The following is a 26,197-nucleotide window of genomic DNA, read 5'->3' as shown; positions in this document are numbered from 1 at the left end:
ATCCAGGACGCTCCCTCCCCCGATCCAAGTTGGAATTAGCATCCTCTTGGGGGTGAGCGCGGCGCGGGGCGAGCGCGGGCCGGGGACCCCCAGCGCAGCCCCCTCCCGGCCAGTCGGCGCGGGGCTGGGACTGGGGTGGGGAGGATCGGGAGCCGGGAGGGAGGGGAGGGAAGGGCGGGAGGGGGAGGGGCGGGGAGCTGGAGAGATTAAGTTTTTGTGTGTGTGTCCCTGTGTGCGTGTGTCATTTTAAGGTGGCCCGGGAGCGGCCCAGAGAAGCCGGCGGCGGCCCGAGGAGCGAGGGACCGAGCCGGGAGCCATGCCGCGCTGAGGGGGGGCCGCACAGCCGCCGCCACCGCCACCGCCGCCGGGTGGGGTGGGAGGGGCGGGAGCCGCCGCCGCCGCCACCGCCTCCCGGGTGGGCGCCCTTCGCCGTGGACGCCGGCGGCCCGGGACGAGGTAAGAGGGGCCCCGGGGGAGGGCTGGGGCCGCTGCCGCCCCCGCCTCACCTGCGGCCGCGGGCTGGGGGCGCCGCGCCCGCGCCTCACTGCGCCACTCGCCGTGTTGGGGGGGGAGGAGGAGGGCGAAGGACACGGAGCCGGCATCCGAGGACATCTTTGGTCTGCGCCCCCGTGTCCCCGCTTGGCGCTCGGGGGTGGGAGCCGGCCTGGAGGTCCTTGCCTGCCACCCCCCGCCGCCGATCGCGCCCGCCGGTTGCCGTTTGTGCCAGGATTTTTGTTGTTGTGATGAGAGTTGATGAATGCGAAGTAGGCGGTCACCTTCCTTCCCATCAGGATTGGTAAAAAAAAAAAAAAAAAGAAAAAAGAAATTCCGAGCGCGGCGGCGTCCGGAGGGCAGCGGCGGCGGCGGCGTCTCGGCGACGGTTTCCTAGGCGCCCCCGGCTCCTGCTCCCCGAGGCCGGTGGGTGCGCGCGCGGGGGCCGCCTGCGACCCAGGCCGAGCGCGCGGCGCGCCGCGGGGACAATACGGCCGGCTCCCCCGGGACCGGGAGTCCGAGCGCGCGGGGCCTTAGGCTTGCGGGGCGGGGGTGGGGGGAGAGCGGGGGTCCGCGGGGAAACCGGGGCGCGCGCGGCTCAGGGCCCCCAGGGGAGCGGCCCCTGCTGGCCGGGGATCCCGCGCGGCGCCCCGGGAGCGCAAGTGAAAGAAGGGAAAGGAGGCGAAGTGGAACCCTTTTGTTTTGCCGGCCCCGCATTGTTGGCTCCTCCGGGCAACCCGGGCCACATCTGCCGCCGCCGCCACCACTGCCGCGCCGGGCTGGGCCCGCCAAAGTCGCAGCGGGGCGGGGGCCCGGGGCTGGCCGGGCGGCGGGCGCGGGCGGGGGCCCAGTGGGCCGGGCATTTCCTCTGCCCGTCCGCGCTCCCGCGGGCACCACTTCCTCCTCGCCCGCCGCCGCCGCCGCCGCCGCGAACCCGGTCTGCCCGCCTCCCCCTCCCGGGCTGCACTTTTCGGGTGGGGCGAACCAAAAAGAAAAAGTTTCGCAGGAGGGGCTGGCGAGGGCGCGCCCCGGGCGGCGGGGACCCGGCGCGGCGTAGCGACAGCCGGGCCGCCGCGGTCGCCTCTTCCTCCTCGTCCTCTGCGGCGCAGGACTGACCCGCGAGGCCGAAGGGAAGCGCCTTTCTTTCTCTCCCTCCCGCTCTGCCCAGCGCTCCGGGGCAAGTTGGGCAGAGGCGCGCGGGAGCCGGGCGCGCCGGGGCCTTTCTCCGGCGGGAGGCCCGCGGCGTAGCTGCTTGCCCGCAGCCCACGCAGCGTCCTGGGGCTCGGAGGCCGCGGGCCCGGGAGCTCGGCGCGGTCACCGCCGGCCGCGGCGAGACACATACGCGCGCACACACCCTCCGGTGGCTCGCTCTCGGCCGCGGCGGATGGTCACGGACCCTGAGTGTGCGTGTGCGAGCGAGTGTGTGGGGTGGCCCCCCCCCCCGCCGACCCCGAACACTTTTTCCGGAGGCAGCCCCAAGCAGCAGCTGGCTCCAGGGGTCCCCATGTTTAGTATTTTACAGGGGAAAGGAGGAATTTTTCGTAGAAAGCCCCGCTTGCTCTGCGTCCTTGCGGTGGCCTACGTTGTCATGCCGGACTCACTTGCCCTATCCAGGGTAAACAGATCTTTCCGGATTTTTTTCCCACCTTTTTTCTCCAAAGATTGGAGATCAGGTTAAGTTCTTCGAGAGTCAGATATGAGTGGCTTGAAGGGTAGACAAGAGAATTGTATTCTATAAATATGCATTGGGAATTTAAAATGCTAAGTGCCTTATTTGCAATTCTGTTGGATATTCTAGAGACTGGTATATTTTTATCTGACATGGATAATTTGGAGGGGACGTATATTTTGGTTAGTTTACAAAGTGGTTCTGCCTCCCGACTTTGGCGAAATATATTAAACTCTCCTACTACTTTTTCAAAGAAGGTTCTCTACTAGGTGCTTGGGTTCAAAGACAGTTTTAAAATTACCTCGTGTTCAGTACCTGAGACTGCTGTTCTGCCTCTAGGGCTCTCACAGTAGAACTAGTTAGTTTTCTTGTACTTAGGAGAATTCCAGTGTTTTGAAAAAATTTTTAAGTAAATCCTTTACATTTTGAAGTAATGGTACTTTAAAGGATCTTGTTTTTATAATCATTTGATTTCAAAGAGTACTTCTTACAGCAATTATAAAGTGATATTCAAAATGCTAATTAAACACTTTAAGTCAGAGCAGCTTTAATATTGAAACAATTTCTTTTCTTTCTTTTTTTTTTTTAAGTAACAGGGACTATATCCTAGAGTTGAAACACTAAAAATCCTTTTGTCTGCCATCAGATCTCTGAACCACAGTGACACTCTCCTGTAAAAAAAAAAAAACAAAAAAAAACCCCTGGTGCCCTTTTTATTGCCCCCCAAAGAAAAGTTAATGAGATGGTAGGTTTCAAGAAAAAAAGCAGACCCTCCTTCTTGCAAAATATGCTTACAGTTGCCATTGAAGTTGTATGTTAGCTGTGAATGCACTTGCCTTTAATGAAGCCAGTTTAATCGTTCACACTTGATCAAGTATAACAGGACCAAACAAAGGAAATAAGCCAGCATATTTCTGTAGAGCGTTGAGGGGTTTAGTGTAAGTGTTGATGTCAGGTCACCCCCTCCCCCCACTTTGCCCCCAGTACAAGGGAGTGAGGGTTGAAGGCAAAGGGAATTTATGGCACTGATTGGTTTTTCTGTGCCTCAGGGGTAGGGGACCCCAGTTTGTCCCTGTAGAAAGCAGTTATTAGAGGGAATTTTAAAATCTTGGCTTTAGAACTCGTTTTGAACCTGACAAGGTGCTTTTGGTTTAATCCTTTTTACTGTTTGGGAAGATAAGGCTGGGGGGGTGGGTATGTTGTCTCCCTCATTTCTAACTGTACCTTAATAAGGCTGAGTGGAGGGTGGTGTGGCTCTGCAGTTTGAGCTACAAGCCCTGTGTTATTTATGACTTCACTTGGGATCTTTTGAAACTGGCCCTTGAAAGGGTGTTCTCCTGGGGGAGGGGCAGGGTGAATTACCTTTTCTTAACTCTGATTTTTCTAAAAAACTTCTTTGTCCCTAAAATGTATTTCTTTGCTAGGCACAAGTTGCAACTTATTCTGGGACTTAGTCATCAACTCAAAGAAGAAATATTTGCAAAGTGTGTCTTCTTAAGGTTAAGAAAGTAAAAAAGTTTGGCTACTTAAAAACAAACACTACTAGCATTGTAAAAATACACCAGTGACATACTTTGTGAGATATTTTGGCCTTTTAAGACTCAGGGCACACCTGTTCCTGTCCCTGCAGGGTCGAGTTTGCTTTCCTTGGCATTGTTCATCTGGTCGTGTACACAAGATGAAACAGGAAAACTTGGCTATCTGTATAATCATTAACTAGCCAATCAGTTATCCTTTCAGGGAATAATTGATAACTTTACTCTTGACTTTTAAACCCCCCCCCCCCCCCCCCCCGCAAAGAAATTGCATCTCTAAGTCTGGGAAGTGTTTTAAAGAGAGATGATGAAACACAGCCACAACAACAACGAACAAACAAAACTACAGAGTCAACCCGCATCTCTTGCAGCATTCGGCGTAGCTAGCTACAAGTGATGAGTGTATAAAATCAGAACTGAACAAGCACTGCCCCGGGGTTTGAAAAGGATATTGTTGGGAACTGTTTAAAATACTAAAGCAGAGGGAGCTCAGGATGGCTCACACCACTTGAAATCCTTGAGATTCTTGCGGATTAAAAACAAAAAGGGCCCGAATCTCAGGCACACCCCTCCTTTGAGATCTAGCACCAGATTGCCATTTATCAAAAGTCCTTTTCCTTCGTGAATCACTTTTGAATGCAGTTACACCCTCTGCATTTAATGCTTTCCCTAAATGGAACAAATTTAAAGGGGAATGGCCATCCCTGTTGTCATTTTTTTTACCACTGTCATTTCAATATAGAAGGGCTGTCATCATAATGTGAGTGCAGCCTGGGTCCCTCTGTGAATAATCTTTCTATCAGTGACAAGCAGCAGGCTAAGTGTCCCGTGTCCCTGATAACAGGCCACAGACATATAGTCATAAAGTACATGATCAGGAGAGGAAATTTATCTGTTGGGCAGGGCATAACTCAGGTAATATTTCCAATGCATGGCTGATAGTTCCATCACAGAGGCTGGAACACAGGTTTGTAGTAATTAAAAAAATGGGAGTGCAGTTTGCCCAATCCTTTGAAGAGAAATACTTGGACTTAGCAGAAGTAACTCAGTATAGTGAAATATCGGGGTGCCTTTTCCTCCAAGATCTTCCCGTGAATTGCTAGCTCAGGAATGCTCGCGTGGACTACTGAAAAACTTTTAGTAGGCACATGAAAATGCTGGAATGGATACACTCTGAGGCCACACTGCCCGGGTAGATATCAGTTTTCTCCCTTACAGCTGGTGAGCATGCCCTAATTCACACTGCTGCAGTTAAAGTTACAGCACACTGGGAAAGGAGGGAAAACGCAAGCCTTCTCCCCACGGACGAGCTCGAGAAGTTAATTTTTTTCTTCAAGTCTGTGTTTGATGGAATATGTATCGAAGATGTATGAAAGGTTTTTTGTTGTTTTTTTTTAAGCCCTATTTCTGGATTTGGAAAATTATACTTAATCATTGCTAAAAACTTCAGAACCATTTTCAAGGTGTTCAGTGTTTCTTTTGATCATGATTTAATGGATGGCATCCAAAAGCCATGAATGTGACTCAAATGATCCTCACAAATTAATGTTGGGGCAGAATCTGCAGTTTGCTTTTTAACTCTCATTATCGATGTTTAAAGCCTAAATTTATGGCTGCACTTGGGCATTCAGGACTTCCCTGCTGAAAAGAAGGACTTTGCACATTGTGCAAAAAAAGGGGGGGGGGACTCACAAATGAATACAGAATGTACAATAGGGAGAGAGCCTGGCCATTGTTTGTGTGGAATGTTGACAATGGGAGCCAAGGGGCAGTTTGGCCTTCATTCTTCCAACTGCTCGAGAACACAGAAACTTCAGGAGCTGCGGACGGATGGGAACCAGAGGCACATTTATCTGCCTTTGCCTGGCATGGCAGTGTGGGCCACTGGTCTACTCCCTTTCCAGAGTTTTCTTAGAAGGTGGTCCGTTTTGGACTGCTAGGGACCTTTGTGCGCTCTTCTCAGTAATCTGCTTTTTTGAGTAAAGATTCTAAAAGCAGAGAGAAGCGTTCTTCAAAGAAAAGTGTAAAAAGCCGACTCCCCCCCCACCCCACCCCTCAAAACACAATGTTAAGAAATCCTATTCAACCCTTACCAGAAATTGAGGAATTTCAAGTCGCAAGAAGCTGTTGTGTTTATTTTTATTACTCCTCATGCTGAAGTAGTTTTTAATCTGTTTGTAGTGTTAGGGAAAGTAGAGCTGAAGTGAGCATTTGTTGGCTTTTCATGTTTAGTTGGACAGCTGCTGCCATTTTTGAAAACAGTCCTCTGTATGTATCTTTCTCCCCATTCACAGAGCCCTCCTGCTTCCATGTGGGAACTGAGGTTCCAGAGTGGAGCCGACTCTATAGTTCCAAGTGGCAGGCATTACTGTGTCCTTTCTCTTTTGCCCCTCTACCCTAAGTGGAATCAGTATAGACATTGACTACCATTGGGGGCTGATGCCTGTTCTGATTTTATCGAGGTACCCTTGGTTTAGAACTTGAGGGCCAGTTGACCATTTCATCTGTATCAAGCCTATCCCTCCTTGAGTGAATGTTTCAGAGATGATCTAAGTGTTTCTGTAACTAAATTTAACAGATCGTGGCCAAAAGTTGGCTTTTAATGTTCACAAAACTTCTGATAAAATGGTTGGGTTCTTATTCACGGGGCAAGTGATGCCTTTGATTTTATGGGGAATTGTGACTTCTAGATAATAACAGAGCCTTCATTCTTCCCGGTAGTATTTAGAGGATGTTAATCCCCAATAGCTGTTGTTGTCTGAATTTGGTGGGCTGGTCTTTGGTGGTTGTTTTCTGGGAGTCCAAAAAAGTCTGGGGGGCTGGATGGTGGTGAAGCGGGGGAGGGTGGTGCTCTTCATCCATTTGGTTCTTAAAATCTTTCCCACTTCTAAAATGCACCTTCTTTTGTGTTATTGCTTTAACTCCCTTCAAAAGCAATCTATTGATCAGCAGAAATGTGCTTTTTGCATTAAAATAAGCCCTTAATTACGATTTGAAAGACACTGTTACTGGCTTGAAGATTGATTGGAAATAGTGGCAATATTTATCTCATTCCAGCCTACAAAGTGGCAGGGACTGGAAGCGCCTTTTTAAAAGATGTGTAACTTAGGTGGCGAGCGGGTCTTTTCTGCAGCATCGGGGCTAGCCAAGGGGTTGTAAACTCACTGCGGTGCTCCAGCCAGGCCTGAAATCTGGCCTCCAGCAATCTGTCCAAGCCCAGGACAAACAAAAACTTCATTATGGAGTCAAGGAGTCCCAGGAAGTTCCTTTGGAAGGAACCGTAGACCAAGACCGCAGAGGTCAACTCCTCTGGCCTAATGGGATTTTTTCCCCTCCAGTATGGCAACTTAAAAAGCCTACCTAATGTTGAGGCCTAGCAGAGAGCCAGTAGCTGGGTGTAAATGGCCCAGTCGACCTGGAAGTGCTCATAGTGTTCCTGCCCCAGGTGTGGGAGGGGGACAAGAGGAACGGCAGGTGAAATTCTTTTGCTGTAGGGGGTGTGAGGCTGGGAAAGGGTTTGTGCACCTTTCCCGTTGAATGTGCCCTGTCTGGGACTTTATTCTTTTGCTGATGGATGTCTTTTAGTGCGGTAGGCCTAGAAGCGCAAACAAAGTCACAGTATGTCATCTGCGTGTTCAGGCCCAAGTGGGCTAGGGAGGGGGTGGGGGCGGTGCCCAGTGGCTCTTTTGGGTGGTGGGAGAGCCTGCAGTAAGTTGCAGCTCCCAGGCCCAGCCAGCAGTGAGCAGGGGGAGGGCTCTCGAGAGCTCTTGACACCCTGTCCCGGGATGGTTGAGGGGACTGGGAATGTTCTGCCTGGAGGGGAACAGCCTCACTTGGTCACATGGGCTTGCTTTGCTGGAAGGGACGGAGTCCTGGTGACACCAGGGAAGCTTTGCTGGAGAAGCTGCTGGGCCGCATGGTTGCATGGGCTCCTAGCTTGGCAGACCGCTGTGTGAGGTGTGGTTAGGTGGGACAAAGCTTTCCAAACACCGGAGACCACCAGGGCAGCCCTCACTTGGGGACACTTTCCTAATGAACTGGGTGGGGTTGGGGAGAAACGCTGCATTTTCTTTCCAGTGGCGGTGACAAATATTTTTCAAGTTTTTTTCTATCTCTTCTCCAGACTTTGAGCTGTGGTCTGCAGTGCTGGCCGATTGCTCCATCTGCCCTTCAGGGAGGGGATGGAGCAGGAGGCCCAGGGTGGATGCCAAGTGGGAATGATAGTTCTCCCCAGGAGCACTCAAGAGATGTACCATATTCCTTTTTCTCAGCGATTTCTGGTTATGGGCTAGAAGTCACTCCAGGAGTGCAATGAATAAAGAGTATATTTTTCTGTACAGATATCAGTATGCACATATAAGTGCCTACACGTAAAATCTCAGAATGTTTTTGATCTTAAAACCATTTCGCAGTCATTAATTTTCGCGAAGCTCCTGCGGGCTAGGTAAGCAGAGCAATTGCTATTTTGCCCGCCGCAGAAATAGTGAATCACCTCCCCCAAATCCTGAAGAGGCTGGTTTCCGCAGCGCGCTGGGGGTGTGGGGGCCCCGGGGAACCCCACGTTCCGCCCAGACGGACCACAGGGCGACTTCCGGTCTCCCGCTTGACCTTTTGATGCCGGGAGGGCAAACTTGGGCCTGGGGGAAGCCTGGCCGCCGCACCTGGCCGCGCTCTACCTGGAGGGGGCGGGGTCTGGCCGCGTTTCCCCGCGCGCGCCCGGACGGCCGGGGTGCCCCGCCCTGCTGGAAACACCGGCCTGCCGGCGTCTTGCGGTTCCCGGGGTGCCAGCACCCCCTGATCTCTGGGGCCCGCGGACCTGCCGGCTCCCGCCCTCCCCTCCGGGCCCGCGCACCTGGGGCTCCGCCCCCCCGCAGGCCCGCGTACCTGGCGGCCCCGCCCCTCCCCCTCCGAGGCTCGCGTACCTGTGCCCCCCTCCCCCCCCCCACCCCCACTTGACACCGCCGGAAGCGCCCCTCCTCTGGCGCTGGCCCTTTCACTTGTAAATAGCAGCCGTTTCTCGCCGTGGGGAAGTCCTCTAGAGGTGATAGAAATGGCCCCTGCCCCCCTGTGCCCACTTCCTCCTTCCTCCCACAGGCCATTGTGCGGGGTCTGACCCCGGGCGGCGGGGGTCCGGCCGGACGCCGCCCACACCCGCAGGGACCTCCGCGCCCCTCCGGCTCCCGGGGCGGGACGGGGAAGGAGCCGCGAGACGACGCAGGACCCCAGGTGGGTCCCGAACCCGCGCCCGAGGCCCGGCGCTGAACCAGGTACCTGGCTGGACCGTGCCTGAGCCACCCCCCCCCCCCCCCGGGGGTGGGCGCCCCGAGCCCCCCCCCCCCCCCCTCCCCCCCCCCCCCCCCGCCCCCCGAGGGGACAGGGAGGTCCGTTGATCCGCGATGGCGGCGGAGACGCTGAAACGGTGAACGGCCGCATCCTCACGACTTGGCCCGCTTGGCATCCGGTCCCCTGGGCGGTGTTGGGGCCGCGCTCCTCTTGCAACCTTCCAGTCTGGGCGTCTTACTCGTGCCTGCGCCAGCGCGGCGCTAGTTGCTGCGGGAAGCAGCGAGGGCTACCCAGGCCTTCCCCGGAACCCACGTCCAGGACAAGTGACCTTACTGTGCTTGTCACAGTGCGGCTCCTGATGGGCCAGTGAGGGCAGAGTCAGGATGGTCTAGGGCTTTTCCACTTGGCACCCCTCTTGTCCTTGCTGGAAGAATTTGTGTGTTTGATTCTTCCTGTTCTGGCTGACTTAATTTGAAACTCAAATCTACCCCAGGCCTTTTAAGTAGTACTCTTATTTTTGTTAAGTTAACAATATAGCTATGGTTTATGGAGCATTTACTTAGTATCTTTGTCACTCCCGCACTTGGTGTATGTTGCATTTGATCTTCACAGTAAGGTGGGGTGATGTCAGGTGCCGGAGGCACTTGGGTGACTTGCCTGTCACCCCTTGCCCCAAGTGGCAGAGCTGGGATTCGGATCAGACTGTTGGCAGTGGGGTTCTGGCAGGATTCCTTGGCAGAGGAGGAACTCCTCCTGCATTGGGAGCCTGTCCTGTCACCCTGAGAGCAGAGGGGAAGTGAGAATTCCAGGCTTACCCCAAATCTGGCACGTTCTCCCCAGGATTCAGATGGGCTTCTCAGAAACAATCCTCTTTCTCAGGCCCGGGTTGACTTCCACATCACATGGGGCTATGAGAAGTCTGGCTTGTTTTAATTTCCGCCTTTGATTAGTGATCTTTTGTTAGGATCTCACAATCTAATGCCAAGGAGGAATTTCTAGATAGTTTCCTGGACAAGGCCTGTTTTAAATTCCCTACACTTTTTGGGTTAATGAACAGCATGGCTCCTGATCAGAAGCCTCGGGCAGGCTTCGCAGTCAGGGGCCCCCTTGGATGCATGGGGAGAGTTCTGCCCCTCTGGATCATGGACTCACTGTCCAGGCAGAGAGTAGACATCCCGAAGGACTTCAGTAGTCAGGCACTGTGCTGTTTCTCCAGTCGTGTTCCTTCATTTACCCTCTGATCCTCTCCCCGGTAGAAGTGATGGTGTTTTACCCGTGAAGAAACCGAGGGTCAGGAAGGTTAAGCAACCAAGAGAGCCAGAAGTCTAGTTAGTTCCCAGCCCATCCTGAGCTGGTTTCTCTGTAATTGATTGAGACTTTGGGCTTTCGGTTGGGACTTGGGTACAATTGGGGATGGCTTTGCGATGATAGCCAAATTAGACCCCTTCTGTGCTCTCGATCTCATTTTCTCCCTTGCTTCCATCTGGGTGTCTGATGCAACCACCCTGCCCGCTCGCAACACGCACACGCACACACACACACACACACACACCCCTTTCACAGTGCTTAGGCTCTTTTGGTGGTAACATTGGATTTGGTGGCCAGGTATCATTTTATCAGACTCAGATTTCCAAATTTGTGGTCTAGGTTAGTGATCTCAGAGTTTTTCAAAACCAGCCCCCCTTCTTCCTGGGGTGTGCCCCTTTCTTGGGGAGGGGCTGGAGGTGGTGGGTGGGATGCTCCTTTCCCTCACTCTGGCTGCTGTACACTTTCCAACAGGACTCATGATGCACCTCTTACAACGGGAGTTGCTTCCTGGGTTCAACATGGGGGCATCTGGGAGAAGAGACTGGGAAGATGGGGAGGATTTCATCTGATTGGAATAGTCTGTTTGCACCATTCCTGTAAAAACCGGCCAGAAACTTGATTCCGCTGGGTAAACCTCCTTTGGGTGGCTGCCCTGCGTTTGTGTTGGCCTTAGCAAGGAATTTGAAATCATACTCCTGAACAAAAGGAGAAGCCTTCTTTTCAAAGAGTCCATCAGAGAATTGAAAGGGAATGGCACAAAGTTGGGTGTGTCCTGAAATCTGGAGAGGAGCCTGCCTGGGTGATTAACTCACCTAAAAGGCACCCAGAGCAGGTGACGCGAGGGCTCTCACTGACCTTGGCTTCCTTTAGGGTAAGGTCCCCCAAGGTGAAGATTTTACTGAAAAACAGGCTTTCCTCTACTGACAAGATTTCCTTCCTGCCCTGCCGTGCTCCTGACCCTTTCGGGAACACGTGTGTGCTTGGGAGATGCCCGACATAGCTGCTCTGGCTCCAAGGCCCCCCCGTGGGGCTGGGGGCGGCTCGGGGGGGTCTCACTTAGTCATTGCGTTCTGCCTGGTCTGCAGGGCTGAGGGGAAAGGCCAGGAGGGGCGGTGTCTCTTGATCAGCTGGTCACTGTAGGCCCGATGTGCTGGCTCAGCTCTAGTTTAGGTAATGATTGTATTCTTTCTATTTTAAGTCCCCGTGCAGTTTTCAAACAGGTCTCCATTCTGCTTCACTCCCCACAGAAGAGGGGCTGTGGTGGGGCTCGGTCGGCCACCTCGGTGGGACAGGAGAAGGGAGAAGCTGCTTCGGGCCGCACTGCCTGGAGCGTGGATGGGGCTGGGGTTTCAGGCTTCTCTGCGTGGATGACGCTCCGATGTCCCTTGTAGCTTTGTCAGCTTTTCCTGGCTGGCCCCACCATGCACGTTCTTGACGGGAGCCAGGGGTCGTGGGTGGCCTCCGAACCGGCCTTCAGATCTGCGCTGTAGAAGGTGTGTGTCTCTGTCCTGTTCCACGTTTCAGGATTCCCTGGCTCTGCACAAAGGCCCCTGAGCTTGGCATCCAAGTCCCTCCAGCAGGACACAGGGGCCATCTGATTAGTGTCCCACATGCCCCTGTTGGTGCTGTGGTGAGTACACCAGGTTTCCTAAGACCCGATTTTTCTCCGCCTTGGCCTCTGTGCAGAGTTCTGTTTATTCTCCTGCTCTTCCAAGATGCTTGTTGCTTTTCAGTCAGGGCTGAGAATTTTTTTTTTTTTTTTTTAAACACACATCCTTTCTTCTCATTTCTCAACTAAGCCTGAGATTAAGAATGTGGCTTCAGCTGACAAAAGCCAGGAGATTTCAGAATTAAAGTTGGAATTCTATCTGTAATGATGTCTTCCTGAGTATTTAAGGAGGACTTTGAACCGTGGGTAATTTTTTTTCCTTCCTAAACTGGCCAGATGTGCTCCGAATCGTGGGCAAAAGAAGCAGCTCCACGTGATTTGAGTTTTCTTTGTGATAATTGTGAGCTTGCCTTATTTGAGTCCCCTGTGTCCCAGGGGCACAAAGGGAAGAGGCTTGTGACTGGCCCCTGTTTGGGTTGTGTTCTTACTGTGTGTGTCACACGGGCGTGAGAGCTTCGAAACTGCCTCCCCGCCACCCCCCCCCAGCTCAGCAAAACCACTTGAAACGCACTTCGCAAGTGTAACTCTAGTTCTTTAAAATGTTTCTCCACAAGAGAGATTAAAAAGTTGGGTTTTTTGTTTTGTTTTGTTGTGATTCCTTTCATCATCTGGGGCAGCGGCTGGCAGGCTGGGGAGGCTGGGGGAACCAAGGGAGAGGGACTGGTCGGGTCTGGTTTCTCTTGTTAGTGGGGGAGGGGGCGGGGTCAGCGCAGGGACCACTTTTTGGCCTTGCCTGTAGCGGGGAGTTTTACAACCTGGTGATCACTTGGCGTGGCAGGCTCCAGGGTCAGATCCAGAAGCTTTGCCCTGGGCCATCCCAGCAGCCCACGTGGGAGCCCAGGGTTACCTGTGTTCTCTGCCTGGTCACTTCCTGTGAGGGAGAGGAGAGGTCCCACAGAAAGGTCGTGAATGTCATCCTTCCCAGACTGATGCTGGGCCCAAGGAGAGCCACCCCATCCTCAAGACCTTAGGAAAGGCAACAAGATAAATATGGACTGATCAGATGGGACAGACGGTTCGAGAAAGTGTGTGGCAAAGGAGGCAGGGAAAGCTGCTTGACTGCATTTGGGATTTACTGAGGCCTTGGAGAGGACTTACCGTTTCAGAATCTAAAATGAGGATCAGAATTATAAACTGCTTGGAACAGGCCTGACACACCATAGGTATTTGTTAAATTTTTAAAAATACAAAATACAGACAAATAAATCATCCACTTCTGCCTCGAGGTGCCGTGTACCTGTTGGAGCAGGTTTCCTTGTGTGTCCCTCACACCGCCGGGGTGGAGATCAGAGAATCCTGACCTCAGCAGTGGAAAGAGGGGTTCCCCTTGGGTGTTGGGGGACCGGAGAGAAGGCTCCCTGGGCTTTGAGATGGGGCTTGGTAGTCACAGATGGTGGGCTGTGTCTAGGGGAATGGCCGCACAATGGATGGGAGGTTTTATCCTTTGCACACGAAGGACGGGTGAATTTCATGGAGCCTGGTGAAGTGATAGGTGAAATGGGTGTGTAGTGAATAGTGTTTGAGGGTGGGAGATCCAAATCCTGGTGCTGTTAAAAAAAAAAAATACAGGGATATAAGGGTGGTGGCTGGTTAAGTTAGGGAGCAACCCATCTTCTCGATGATTCCTGGGGCCAAAATGATGACCCAAAAACCACTCAGGTTGTTTTTAGACTGGAATGCTACTCTGTATTAGGTCACTCTGAGAAATGCCCAGTAAAATATTTACTTTCTCTTTAAGAGCTACTTTCCCTTACCAGAGAAGGAAGAAAGAGTAGTCCTCTGCCTGAGGACGGCCCACATGGGGGCTCGGGCCCCCCCTGCTGCAGCTGCCCTGGACAGGTGGGGTCCACTGGAGAGCCAGCCCCGTGTTGAATTCAGCACCGCTGAGTGCTCTGCACTTTCTCTACAGAGCTGATGAAGCACGGTGCAGGTGGGCCTGACTGGCCACATTCCGAGGGGAATTTGTGTAAGAGAAGGCACTAGTCAGCCCTCTTCCCTGTCAGCATTCGCCTTCACATGCTCCCGTCCGATCTCCAGGTCCCGGGCGGGCAGTAGGAGGGTTGGTACCTGTCCTGGAGAATGGCTTGTTGGGGTTGCCTTCCTGGCACGTGGTGGGCACTTGGTCCGTAGCAGCTCTGGTGACTGGCCCAGGTCCAGCTGGGTGACCAGCTTGCTGCATGTGTTCCTGCCCCTTGGCCCTGGAATTAGGATGGTACTTGCTCATCTCCTCCCAGGGCAGTCATCCACTCATGGGGACTGACTGGGTGCCCACTAGGGCCCGGTGCCGTGTGGGGGTGCACATGACTGCCTGGGGGCAGGGTTCCTGCTCTGCATTTCGTGTTGGGCTCCAGGTTCGAGTAGTAGGGTCCCGAGAGCATGAAATGGTGAGGCACAGCCTGGGGGGATTGTGTTCTGGGAAGATGTCCTACCGGGGTCCGTGGAAGGGACAGTTTGTTGCCTTCAGGGTGGGCTGGTCATTTCATGGACCAGCAGTTTCTTTGGGCTCAGTTCATGCCATAAAAAAAAAAAATCTCCCTTGGAAAGCAAGATGGTCCTTGAAAATGCCCTTGGAAGGCAGCCGGTGCTGGAATGTGAGGACATCTCAGGGGTCAGGGGCCAGAATGTCATATTTCCACATTTGCAAACCCTAGGAGTAGTGTACAGTAACTAAAGGCTAATGCACGTGGGAAGGGGCTCAGACATTAGCTGGTGGTTTGACCACCACCATCATCATCTTTGGTGGTGGTGGTGGTGGTGGTGGTGGTGGTGGTCTGAGAGGAGTGGGAACCATGGGTAGTACCAGGAGTTGTGGTGGGGGATAAAGTAGGTGCGACTAAAGTTCCCTTCTGCCTCTGCCTTTTTCAAGAGATGCGCTGCGTGGCTTGCTACGTCCCTGTAAAACATCAAGCTGGAATTAGAGGCCTTCCGGGATCACGGAGAGGTCCTTTGTGCCCTGCTACGTCAGCACAAGTTGCCGGCAGCCCTCAGCCCACCCCCACCCCAGGCCGGGCTCTGGCCTGCCCCGTGAGTGGAGCCCGTGGATTCCGTGCGTGCGTTTAGCGGTAAGAAGCTGGCTGTTGGCTTGGTGGTTTTCACATGAGTGATTCACGCAGTCCCCACGGAGGGCCTGTGCCCAGGTGCTTTGAGAGGGTGGCCTCTGGAGCAGGGCTTCTCTGGGGTACCCCCTGGCCAGAAGTCAGTCTCCTGGAGCTCCACGCAGCATACCTTTGGAAGAAGCTCCAGGTGGGGCCAGAACAGCTATATTTTTAGCAAACTCCTCCCGGTGGTTCTTAATGCAGCCAGCCCAGGACCTGCTAACTAACTGCACACAGATTATCTTTCTTTAACAACAAACCACTCCCCAGCACACATCCATACACTTGAGTCTAGTTATTGAACATTTGGCACGACAAATGATTGAAAGATTTTAGATGTCTTGAATAACCCCCTCCCCCTCAAAATCTGAATGAATAGATTTGGAAATGGAAATATGGATTTCTGCCCAACCTAGTCTGATTTTTTTTTTTTTTTTTTTTTTTTTTTTTTTTTGGTTTAAGAGGGATTCTCCACCCCCTAGAATAGCACCAGGCTTTCCTAGGGACAGGAGGGAAATTCTGCGTGTACCCGTTAACATTGGAGCTGGTTCCATACTCAGATGCACTTGACATGGAACTCTCTCTCTTCTGACCGGTCAGCAGTGTCCACCGAGGGGGGCTGGGCTGAGTGTCACAGCCTGCTGGCAAGGGGAGAAGTTGGTTTTACAAATTGACATTTTAGTACAATACAAGTCACTTTAGGGAGGCACACTTTGGAAATCTGGGCACACAAGTCAAGGGTGGGTGCAGCAGTGGGGTCGGTGACTTGCACAATGGCCGGTGTGAGCGTGAACAAGATCAGCACCAAGCACATCCGCCTCGTTTTGCAAGTGAACAAGTCAACCTCCAGGAGCTCTTCTGAGCCGATGGTATTATTTCCCTGTGTCGCCAAACACAGATTTGGGGACAACACCTTCTGTTTTAGAAATGTAAGTAAACACATTTTGTGGCAGATCCTTTTCATCTTAATCAGTGGATTTATTAATTAGTAGGCTTCACTGAGGCTGATAGCTTATGTTTCCATATAGATGACAGCTTACCTTTATTCTGTTTGTAGAAACACTTTGTCATACAGGAGCTTACTTTGTTTTTTAGTAACAACCCTAATGAGACAGTGAGGAGGCGTGGTTACCTCCCACTTGCGGAATCCGCTGAGGGATCTCTCAAGCCACGTGGATGGGCTCACGGTTCATAAATGATGGAGCTGGTTCTGACCTGCCTCTTCTCTCCCAATACCAAGCTGTCTGAAGAGTGGCTTTGTATTCAGATAACCCAATTCTTTTTTTTTTTTTAAAGATTGTATTTATTTGAGAGAGAGCGCACGCTGTGCACATGCACACCTGCGCCTGAGTGGGAGGAGGAGCAGAGGGAGAGGAACGGGCAGACTCCCCACCGAGCTGGGAGTCCCGATCCTGGGACCCTGAGCTCATGACCGGAGCTGAAGGCAGGTGCTTAACTGACTGAACCACCCAGGCGCCCCTCAGATAACCCAATTCTTTTTTTTTTTTTTTTTAAAGATTTTATTTATTTGACAGAGAGAGAGAGAGAGTGAGAGCAGGAACACAAGCAGGGGCAGTGGGAGAGGGAGAAGCAGGCCTCCCGCTGAGCAGGGAGCCCGATGCGGGGCTCGATCCCAAGACCCTGGGATCCTGACCTGAGCCGAAGGCAGACGCTTAACGACTGAGCCACCCAGGTGCCCCCAGATAACCCAATTCTAAGGATGAGGGTGTGTGTACAAATTTGAAGGCAGGGTGGGGGTGTGGGGACGTCCACCCAGTTTGAAGAATCTGGAGCCTTTGTGTGAGTTCCAGGTGCTAGGGTCAAGGTGAGCTTGAAGGGGGGGGGCATGCATGGTGTCCTCAGATGGGTGATTTAAGGGGCTTCTTACTCCTTGATCTGAGGTTGTTAACTGTGGTCTTGAGCTTTTTGGCCCTTTCTGGTTTGGGTGACTGCTTTCTGGGGGAAGTTTGGGATACCTTTTGAATTGCACACAGAGACATTTACTGTGAGAGAAATTCCAGCCATTACCTTAACCATTACCTGGCCAAGTGGCACAGGGATGGATGTCCGAGCCACAATTCTGTTTAAATACGAGAAGTAGAAGCCTTTGGGTCCTAGCAGGTTCTTTGGGGCCTGCTTTTGGACTTGGGTTAGCAAAGAAATGACTTTATGATTTATGGTGTTTATGAAGACTAGCGTACCTATCTGTTTTCATATAGACACCTTAATAGAGATTAAATACAGAATAAAGCAGAATGCATGAACGAAGATATTCCCATAAGCAATATTGTAGTGTTAGGCAGTGTAATTATGTTTTGTACACCTCCCAATTAAGCAGTTACGCATTACTGGAAAAACTACCTTTAAGAGATTTAGGAAAGCTTTATAATTTTGTATATCAAATAAAAATAGATGTGTCGTATTTTATGCATAGGGTTTAAAATTTTTACGTTCTATGATAAAGTAACTCAATTTGGATTGATTTGTGGAAATTTATGCAGTGACACCGAGATGAATTTGCTTTTTCTGAAAATGGCCTGTTGAACAAAAATCTGCTTCTTGAGCAAATAGAGCTCCTACTGTGCGCCGGCCTCCAGGTGAGAGCAAGGAGGGTTTATCCTGAAGTTCAGCAAAGCACTGGTGACCTTGCAAGAGCTGGAATGGGCGCGGGGGGCTTCTCTAGGGCATGGGTGGGCGGTAGGTCATCCCTGGGCTGAGGGGTCAGGGACGCCGAGCTGCTGGAGGAATTGAAAGACATTCGTGGTGCTCTCCTATGACTGAGGATGTGCTGTGTAGAGCTTAAGAACATAACTTCCAGATGTGCACTTAGGGTCCCAGGACACCTGCCCCCCTGGTGAAGTCCTTGGGAAGTGACCCCACTTCCTTATGCCTGAGTGTCTTCACAGTGGGGTGGTGGGTGCTCAGGGAATCTGTGAGGGCGAAGTGACTTCATGTATGGCAAGCCCTTGACATGCGCCTGGAGGAAGATCTCCAATGTGGGCATTACTATTATTATTATTATTATTATAGTAGTAGTAGCTAATGTTGGAGTAGAGAGAATGAAGTGTGGGAGTGGGAAGGACTCTAGGTCTGAAGAGGCAAAGAGAGGGCCCAGAGGGTTGCAGGGTGGCCCTGAGTTCAGATCACCACGGCCAGACATGGCTTTTTTTTTTTTTTTTTTAAGATTTTATTTGTGCGCTAGAGAGAACAGAGGGAGAGTGAGAGGGAGAAGCAGACTCCCCGCTGAGCAGGGAGCCCGATGCGGGGCTCAGTCCCAGGACCCTGGGATCATGACCTGAGCCGAAGGCAGATGCTTAACGACTGAGCCACCCAGGCGCCCCAAGACATGGCATTTTAGAGCGATGGCCGTGGTGCCTGGGGGACTGGACCCGCTGTGGACTCCGTGGATGTGGGGGGTGGGGGAGCTATCAGAAGGGTTTTGGTGCTCAGTCTAACAGGCCCAGGTGCCTGACGGGTGGTGGACAGACAGGAGGACAGTGGGTCAAGTACTTGGGCTGCATGCACGGTGGGTCACTCTTTGGGGGTCTGCTCAAGGACTCAGGCTGCAGGGTGGGTCCGTCATCTCTAAACCCAGCTCATTTTACACCAGAGCTTAAGTGTCAGTTTCGCTCTGAGCTCCTGCACATGACCCTGTTCTGTTCCTCCACAGAGAAGCCCAGGTGCCAAGATAGGGTTGAAAGCTATTTTGTCACTGTCACTATATCCTCGGCCCCCCCCCCCCCATCGGTCATCTTCAGGGCCAGGGATGGTGGTGATCCTCTCTAACAAAGGGGCCAGCAAGGGAAGGCTCAGGTCTTGTCCTGGCTCTGCCCTGAGCTTGCTCTGTGACCTTGGGTGAACTCCAGCGCTGCCCCACGGTTTTTCCTTCAGTGGGCGTCCCTGGGTTCTCTGGATTGGGGCACGCCTGGGGGTCCCAACGCCTTACTGATGGGGACTTACTAGGCTGGGTGTGGCCTCCGGGGGCTCTCGAGGGCTACTGGCTTGGCCTTTGTACGCCCGTCCCACGCTTCCCCAGGATGACAGTGGCAGCCCTTAGCAAGGGTAGATCCAGTCCCGCTGGGGATCTTCCTGAAGGGAGCAGCGGGGAGGGGCTGGGGGGAGCCTGTCCATTCTTGGCTTGATCAGATGGGTTTGCAGTTAGATTAAAGGGACCCCGACAAGGCTCAACTTTTTTTTTTTTTTTTTAAAGATTTTATTTATTTATTTGAGAGAGAGAATGAGAGACAGAGAGCACGAGAGGGGAGAGGGTCAGAGAGAGAAGCAGACTCCCTGCCAAGCAGGGAGCCCGATGCGGGACTCGATCCCGGGACTCCAGGATCATGACCTGAGCCGAAGGCAGTCGCTTAACCAACTGAGCCACCCAGGCGCCCATGGCTCAACTTTTTTAAAGGGACCTCCTCCGAGGATCGAGGAGACTTTGGGGTAAAAGCAGTCAAGGCACGGTACTTGAGGGGAGTCTCATTTCTCCTTTCCCTTGCTGGAGGTGACAAAAGTGTCTTCCCTGACAAGATTGTTCCGAAGTGCGGCTGAGTTTCAGGGACACTGCCAGTGTGTGTGCAGCGGGGTCCTTCCCGCCGATGTGGAGACCCTTCTGGGGGTTGGGGATTGGGACCGAGGTGATTTCCTGGGGGGAGCTGGAGGCTGGGCTCACCGCTCTGGGACTGCAGTTGACTGCCCAGGGGAGGATGTCTGTTTTGTTTTGGTCTTTCGTGGAGATGGAAGACGTTGAGAAACTTTCACGTAGGTGTAATTTACATACAATAAGATTCACCCTTTCCGCCTGCTATTCTGTAAGTTTTGACCAAAGATATGTAAACACCACGTGGCCGCAGAACCAGTTCCATCACAGGGGGGGAAAGTTGTCCTGTGTTAACGGATGAAATCACCCCTTTTTGTTAGTAGAAAGGCCAGCCTCTGAAGTTTGGCGAGGTAGGTAGATGTGTCTTGTGAGGCGCATCTATAATGTCCGAGGTCTCACTTGGCTCAGGGGGACTCTCCAGTCACAGCAGATAGAGTTGCTTGAGGGGCAGGCACCCACGCCATCCCAAGGATGTCTGAGACTTCAGGCATTTGGCCCAGGCTGGGCAAGATAGATCCAAGGTCAGTCCCTGGAGTTGGAATCTTGTCTGCCCCATGAAACCCCCAAAGGTCCCCTTTTCTCTCCCCAGAGGGGTGAGTTCCAAACCCATACATACAGGCCAGGGTGCTTCTCAGGCCATTGTCCCCGGGCTTCCTGGGGACACGCACACAACAGCTGCTCACCCTCCTCCACACAATGTCCTGCCAGCCCCTCTTGGAAGGTGCCCGGAGACAGGTGCTTCTCTGTCCACCCTGGCTGCTGGCTCTGGGTCCAGAGGGATCAGGAGTGACCGCTACGTCACTAGCCGCTTCCTCCTTTCTCCTCCTTGGGGGAAGTGGCTTTGGAGCAAGCAGCCAGTGTACTTCCCGCATGCTGTGGTCATTCTGTGTTCTGTGACTCCTGGGGACACGGGGCAGTGGGGGACTCAGGTCCCCATTTGCCTTACTGCGGTGGTTTGGGGAGAGCCTGGAGGGACTAGAGGACTTTGCTGTGGGAAGGTCAGTGGCTGCCAGGTCCAGCGGTGGATCACTCCACCGGCTCAGCATCCCACCCCAGGACCTCTGTGCCAGGTAGGGTCAGGATCTCTCTGAGGAGGGTTATTTATAATGAGGCACTGCAGGCCTGCAGGAGAGCGGGCCCCCCCCGTCACACTGCATGGGGGCCCAAATTGACTGGCTTTCTTCGTAGTATTTAATATTCTCCTATTTCCGTTCACTTGGGGGGGAATTTTATGAAATGAGCCTGGGAATTTTTTAAATTGCTACCTGGGGATCGCTGCATTTATTGATTTTTCCGGTTGCTGCTGGAAATGTCTTCAGTGCTGGTTCTTTGCTTCCCCACTAGGGCCCCAGCATATGGGGTGGGTGAGAGCACTCCTCATGCTGGAGGGGCTCACAGTGCATCGTGTGTGTGTGTGTGTGTGTGTGTGTGTGTGTAAACTCTTTGATGCCTGTGAGCTCAGATTCAACCTGACCTTGGTCCTGGCCTGAAATTCACGTCTAAGCATCCTTGTCCTCTTGGGGGTGGTCATCTGTGGGCTGCCATCCAGTGAGTGGAGGGAGACACAGGTGGCATATAGGATTTGGGGCAGTAGCAGGAAGGTTGGCATCCCATGTCCTGGTGGAGCTTCAGAGGCCAGTATTGTCCCAGGCTGGAGAGCCTGCAGGACCTGGCTGCAGCGAGGTTCCCCGGGCACACGCTGCCATGACAGTCTTGTGACCCCAGGTCCCTGCGCAACCCTTGGGGCTGGGGGGGAAGACACCTGCGCAGGGCCTGGAGGGAGTTCTTACGGGAAAAGTTGACTGCATACAGATAAGAGAGAAAAGTGTTTTCTGCCCCGAAGGGTGTCAGTAAGCATGGCTGCTCCATCCACAGCAATCAAAGCTCTCAGTGGGTCGTTTCCCGTGGCCATGGTGCGCAGCTGTGAGCGCACAGTAGGACCGTGGTTCCAGGCCGCCCAGGGCCTTCCCAGGGCCCTCCGTGGGCTCCGCGTCTGTGTCCACAGGGTAAATTCTAAGTGAGAAGCCACTCCCTTGGGTGGACCCTGACATTCCAGCTGACTTGGAGGGAAGTGAATGGGCAGCCACTCTGTTTTGCCTGAGGGGTGAGCAGCTTGCTATTATTGTATGCCCAGGCCCAGCTGGAAAATAAGAACATTCTTGAGGTGTGCACATTGTCAGATGACTATTTCAAAGGGAGCCAGTTAAGAAGGGCCTTTGCCTGTGTTCAAGAATACTAGAAATACATTCCTTTGGTAGATAAATAATAATACAGCTGCTTTTTCTTGAGTACCAGGAATGTGCCAAGGAGGAGGATATAAAAATAAATGTATCTGGTGCATCCGTAATAATAACAGTGAAGTTCCTCTCACGGGCTGAGAGTTCTTCAGTGTGTTCGGCTCAGGGCAGCTCAGTGGCTCACAGGGACACAGCTTTTGGGTGACAGTTGCTGCAGGGGAACCTCAGGGGGACTGGAGACAAAAGCCCGTTCCTTCACCGAGCCAGCCATCCAAGTGAGTCTGTGGATGTGCACAAGTGGGTTTGGGTTTCCTGAGTCGTGCATCTCACACCCAAGAATCGAGGTCTCGCAGTGAAGCTTTGAGGCTCTGGAAGTGGGCAGGCATTTCGAGAGGGTGGTGATTTCTGAAGACACATTTCCGTTTACATTTAGGTAGTGGTTTGCTGGTCTAATTTTTTTTTTTTTTTTTTTAACCTTTTGGCTTGGAGAAATTTTTCCCTCCGGTTATGGTAATTTTCCTTTCCTGATATGTAAATTGATTACAGCAGCTCTTTCAAGTCTTGCTCATTTGATTATCCACAAGCCTCCTTCTGCCTCTTATTTAAACTTATTTTTAGCACAGTCCTTGAAACCTCAGTGTGAGACTGTCCATCTTCTGCTCTCTCTGAGCTGCCGAAGGTCGTTTTAATCAACCACATCCACCAGTTGCCTTGCGAGTCATGCTAACGTGGGAGGAGCGGGGCCTCCTGGATAAGGCCTGGGCCGCTCTGAGTGCGAGCTTGCTTCCTTCCAGTCCTGGCAGGACAGGGATGGGCGAGCCTGACCAGACCAGCAGCTGGCCTGGATCCGGCAGCTCCATCCACACTGGGGTTCTACGGGCGGGAGGCAAACGCAGCCACCGTTGACACCAGCCCACCCTGAGGTGGGCCAGCTCGTGACAACCTGTCATCAGCCTGAGCACGACCTTGTGTCATTAGGTGTCTGTCTGTCTGGGGCTTGGCCGATGGTATGCTTCAGATTAATGCTGATTTACCAGGGTTTGGTAAATCGGGGGGGAGGGGCGCAGGGTGGCTGCGTTTGGGGGTGCAGAGGTAGCCCTCAGCCTGTCCCCTGGGGCCTTCTCTGCCACGGATTCTTACAGGGCCACCTTCGGTCAGCAGCCCGGTGACTCCTGGGTATTTTCTGAGCCTTACCTCGATAAGAATAAAAACGTTTTTTTGGTGCTTGATTGGATTTGTTTGCTAGAAGATTAGTACAAAAGCAGGAAGGAAAAAGAATGTGTGGTGGAGGTGATTGCTAGAGACTGGCAGAAGGTTATTTACGGATTTTTGCTGACAGTCCTTATTTAAAGGACTTCCCTGTGAGATTTATGAAGCCTTTCCAATTTATTGTCTTTCCAAGTAAGGTAAGCAAATAAATAGGTAATTCTCTTTTATTATAAGCCTCGCCAATGTTAGATTAAAAATAAGAGGAAACCGGGCTCTGTTTTTCCAGCCCAGTGTGTTTCTGGAATTTGGAAAGCATCTTGGAAAGCTGTTTTGTTTTGTTTTTGGCTCAGGCACACTGTGCATTTAAAAAATAAAGTCTGACCGTTGATATTGTGTGTGCTGTTCACCATCCTTGAAGGGAACCGGCTGCTGGCTGCCTGGTGGGGGATGGAGACAGTGGGGACAGTGGGCTGGTTGTTGAGGGCCAGGGGTTCCCAAGGCCCTGCTCTGAGTTTGGTCACTGCGGCTGCGCCCAGAAGTGGAACCCCCATCTGTGCAGGCCCGCATCATAGCCCTTTGTAAAACAGATCCCGTTCTGATCAAACTGGGGCTTTTCCTCCTAGACCTTTCTTCTCTCACCTTGATTTCCCTATCCTTTTTTCGTTTTAGACCCCTTCTCTGACATTGTTGGTGCTTTCAGTGTTTTGGTGAATTGTGATTTGGGCACCACTGGTATGTTAAGACCCAGATGGGGAATTTAGATTTTTAGGAACACGAGACTTGTAAAAAAATAAACACCTTCTATCCTGAAGGTGATGTCACTGCTGAAGATTTGGGTGGGGGGAGTTTGGTGACCTGGCCCCTCCTAACACCCCCAACTCCCCACCTCTGCCTACCCAGAGCAAATTCTGGCTTCTTTGAAATCACTCTAGCTTCTTTCAAGGACACAGGCAGCACCTCTGGGGAGACATCCTGTTAGCCTTTGGGGAGAATGTGTTATATGTGTCTGTCCCTAGATGTCTGTGGCCGAGTGGAGCTATTTTGGAGGGAGTCGTAGTCAGTGTTTCGGCTGGTGCCTTTTAACAGACTGTGGGGTCTGTGTTCCTCAGCCCCTGGCTGGTGGCAGGTGCACAGTGTGAGTTCAGGGAAATCTCTGCAGGGGATGGTTTCAGGAATAAATCACACCTGAGTAGGGAGGCTTGGACGGTGCTGAGAAGGGTAATTCCTGAGAGAGTGGGCTCCGTGGGGTGGGGCTTGCTTTCCTTGTTGCCTCTTCCTTCTCTGAGCACATGGAGGGGGAGTGGACCTTCCTCATTTCAGGGCTACTGAGCTGTGGGGGTGGGGGTGGCCCATTCTGTGCTGGGTCTGGGATGGCAGCCTGAACAAGCCTGACGTGGTCCCGCCTGCAAGGAGCGGACCTCACAACCAGAGGGCAGTGAGCAAGCTGGGGAGCCAGGCAGGGGAGGGGCAGGGCAGTCCAGCACTGGGACCCAGGCTCCCGTCCACATACACTGAGGTCAGGGAAGGCGTCTTGAAGGAGGTGGGCTGTGAGTTGCAGGTGGCTGTGAGGAGGGGCTGCCTGAGGTCCCTCCAGCTTGTCCACCCTGGAGGCTGCCCTGTCTTCCACCTGGCCCCATCCAGCCCCATCTTTCTCATCGCTGTCTGGCCCTGACATCACCTGGGAGTTTTGACAAGAGGTCTGAGCCCAGCCCCACCCTCAGAGGTTCTAAGTCAATGGTCTTGGGGTGGGACCTGCCTCGGGTAGTTTCAAAAGCTCCCAGATGATTCTAATGGGCAACCAGATAGAAAGCCACTGCCCAGCCTATCTGCTCTCAGCGGAGGCCACTTGCTCCTTTCTGCCCGTGTGCCAGAAGGCATGGGCCTACAGACTGGGGGCCGGGCAGAGAGGGGCTTCCCGGAAGCACAGCTCCTCAAACTCGGGTCCGACATGACAGGTACACCAATCCTGCAGGGCCAGACACCAGGTGACCCAGAGCCACTCACCACCAAGTGTCATAAGCAGGAGTCACCGGCCAGTTTCCCATCTCCAGGTGAGAGTCTTTGGGGCTGTGCCATTTCCTCTGCGAGGCTCTCCTGGAGTGAAAGTGAGGTCAGGTTTGCAGGACAGGTGCCTGTGAGCACGTGAACGGGGTTGGGGGAGCCCTAGCTGCTGGGATCCCAGCTGCCGCAGGGCCCCTCCTGCTTATAAGTAAGGAAAGCTGCGTCTCCTGCCTCTTGAGAAGTAACTTTGGGAGCGTCCAAATCTTCCTGCCTCGGTCCGTGGTCAGTGGGAAGGAAAGCAGGCTGTTGCCTAGGAAACAAAGCTGGAGGCTCAGGGCTCCATGCCTGGGGGTGGGTGTGAGCCCCAGAAATGGCTCTGGTCAAGGGGATGGGGTGGGGAGGGTCTTAGGTGCATTTTTATAGGAAAAGAATCCAGCTCTGGACAGTTCTCACAGGAGCCTGGGACCTCATATTGTTCAGAACTCCTGTGTGGGGTTCCTTGTCGTCGGGGGTGGAAGTGGGGAAATTTGTTCTGCCCACTGTCTGGGACAGGAGGGAGAGAGAGCGAAGGGTGCGGGGTGGGTGCTGAATGGGGAACTGGGGAAGCCCTGAGGAGCTGCCAGGGGATTTGTCTTGCTTGCAGGTCATTGGGCTTTGGTGAAGGCCCTGGGGTAGGGGAATGAGGGGTGCCGGGGCTGCAACGGAGGAGGAAGTGAACACAGGTAACAGTGTGATCCCTGGACCAAGGAGAGGCTCTTCTAGCTGGGCTAAGTGGGTGGCGGCGCGCCATGGCCCCCTGTGGGATGCGATCTAGCTGCGTCCCCTTTATTAGGAAAGGGAAAGGGTTTGAGATTCTAACAATCCCAAGATCCTGGGCGACTGGGTGGTGTTGGGATGAAGCCACTGGGGGTTAGTGTGGTGGGGCAGGGGCAGCCGGCCAGCAGGCTGGGCTAAGAGGCTGCAGCTGGGGCCGGGGGCAGGGTTGTGCCAGACTTAAGCCCCACTCAGCGCGTCCTGTCGGCTGATTCCCTTCCCTGAGCACTTGTGGGTGCAGAGGTGGCACCTGGGGTGCTGGGTGCTTCGCCTTCCCCAGCTGGGT

At 53.1% G+C, this 26,197-nt stretch overlaps 1 protein-coding gene across 3 annotated transcripts in view; it reads left to right on the top strand.

Annotated features, from left to right (window-relative positions):
• Positions 1–392: 392 nt before the first annotated feature.
• Positions 393–26,197, top strand: part of CTBP2 (C-terminal binding protein 2) — a 158,011-nt gene continuing 132,206 nt past the window's right edge. The window contains exon 1 of one of the 3 annotated variants that reach the window (XM_021703817.1): positions 393–456. The gene's annotated coding sequence lies outside the window, so the exon portion shown is untranslated. Of the gene's footprint in view, positions 457–897; positions 919–26,197 lie in introns of those variants that run through there. The other 2 variants (XM_021703816.1, XM_044916179.1) reach the window with 2 other exon arrangements.

Source organism: Neomonachus schauinslandi, chromosome 6 (genome assembly GCF_002201575.2).
Source record: "Neomonachus schauinslandi chromosome 6, ASM220157v2, whole genome shotgun sequence".
NCBI classification, from domain to species: domain Eukaryota; kingdom Metazoa; phylum Chordata; class Mammalia; order Carnivora; family Phocidae; genus Neomonachus; species Neomonachus schauinslandi.
The sequence above is the reverse complement of the archived record's forward strand: the minus strand, read 5'-3'. Positions and strand labels throughout refer to the sequence as shown.